The following is a 2,292-nucleotide window of genomic DNA, read 5'->3' on the forward strand; positions in this document are numbered from 1 at the left end:
GGGGGGTGGTCTACTGGATAGGACGTGGCCTCTCCTCTGTAAGATCATTTTTCAAATAAATTTGCATGAGTTGCAGGCCATGTGCCGGCAGCCGCCCGTCTGGCAGGTAGGACACCAGCGCAGGTAGAGAGAGGACAGGCTGCTGCTGCTGCAGCTGCCTTTCTCCCCTGATCATCACACGACACTGAGCAGCTTGTGCTGAACGGGGGAGAGCGGCTGTGCTGCTGCAGCAGTCTGAACTTTCTACTCCCACTGCACCGGCTCCCTGCAAAGGGGGCGGGGGAAGCGGGACCCTCAATCAGGCCTGGGTAAAAGCACCCGCTCCCCATCTCAAGGGCACTGGCCAAGTGGCACCCCTGCAAAATGTCTCGTGAGCACACCATTTGGGTACCACTGACTTAAGGCATTATACACAAACCGTTTTTTTTTTTTTCTTATAAGTACAATGCGTGTACACATTCAAATTTGTAGTCTAAATGGCTAAAAACTTTTTGGTTATACGTAGTTTTATTTTTCAGAAAACCTTTATTTTAACTATTAGAAAGTCCTAGAATTGTAAAGATTTAAACCCTATTTTTATAGTTTAAAATACGGCAATTTTTCTTCTATCCAAATATATATCAATTTAAAAAGAAAATCCTATGTGCCTTTTGGCCTGTGAGCCGCTTACTTGTAGCAAAGCACATTGCTAAAAAGGAAAGTAGATCAGTCCATATATGTGTTCTGTGATCTTATCACAATCTATGTGTCCTGTAATCAAACCTAGGAACACACTATGCAATTGTTTTTGATCAAATAGACAAATGGGACAATTTGGAAGGTCCTTCTAGCTGCGCTTCAGTTTTTATTTTTTTAAGTTGGCAATGTCGTGCAACAGCACACTGAATTTGCATATGTCCACCTACAAGGAGAATGCTGCAATCAGAATAAATCCGATCGGACAATCAAAGGCAAACATTTCTGGCTAAATGATTAATGCCTATACACTACACAACAAAACCAGCTGATCATCTATATCAGGCCTGGCCAACCTGTGGCTCTCCAGATGTTGTCAAACTACAAATCCCATCATGCCATGCCACAGTTTTGCTATAAGGGAATGTTAAATCTGTGGCAAGGCATGCTGGGATTTGTAGTTTGACAACATCTTGAGAGCCACAGGTTGGCCTGTCCTGATCTATATATATGTGTCTGTGAGTCTCCGAAACACTGCCATCTGCTGGCAGAGAGTGAAACTACATCTTTCTCACACATGCACAAACACAGAAGGTAGCAGACTAGCTTTCGAAGCTTTTGCTTCGAGCGGGCTTACTAGTTTTATCTGATGATTGGCAAATCAGCCCAATAATTGTTCTAGTTTTAGGATGCAGATACAGTTATAGAAGTTTATAGACTGTAATTTAAGCTAACGGAAAAGCAATCTGCTTTGAAAGGGAATGATGGCATTTATCCAGTATTCTTTTAGTATAATACGGTTGAAATTGCATCCCTGGAATTTACACACTACAGTTATGACTTGTTTTGCACTATTTTAACTAAACTTATTTAGACTTTTTCACTATTGCATGGAAACTCTATTAACAAATATATATAACTAGATGCAAAATGCTATTTTATACTTACGGTCTTTTGCTGCAAATTAGTGAAAAAAACACATGCAATTTTTAAAAATATGTTTCTTTTTATCAAAGAAACGGTAAACTTTTTTTTTTTTCTTTTTAATATGCCTTTGTTTGCTTACGTTAACCTGTTTTGCATGTTTGAGTTATTTTTCTTTTTGATTTTGAGGGAGGGTTTGTAAACATTGTGGGGAGGAAAAAATTCAACTGAAGCAGGTACAGAGACAGAATATGAAAAAAAAAGTTCTCTAGGAACTGGGAATTGGTGGTGTTTAGTTGTATTTTCTGTATTATTTAACTTAAAATATGCATGTCTAATATCCCACATTCTGTACTAATTTTCAAACTGCTCTCATGTGCATGTTTTTTTTTATTGTTATTATTTATATTTGTTTTGTGCCTTAAGATGATTCAAGTGAACAGAACATTTCTGCAATGTTTATGTAGTCTTGTTAATGATGCATTTCTTGCTAATGGTACCAACCTCATGTCAAATATCATTTCTGTGCAGTTACCCAACCAAAGAGGTATCGTGAGTGTGAGCGTGTGTGTGTAAATATATATATATATTTTTTTGTTTTGTTTTCATTGTACTGTAATAGGGATTTATGCCTGGACAAGTTTTATTGTATTCTGAAATGATGTGAACTTATTTTTCTAAACACTATACTGA

This window comes from Crinia signifera, chromosome 12 (assembly GCF_055691185.1).
Source record: "Crinia signifera chromosome 12, ASM5569118v1, whole genome shotgun sequence".
NCBI classification, from domain to species: Eukaryota; Metazoa; Chordata; class Amphibia; order Anura; family Myobatrachidae; genus Crinia; species Crinia signifera.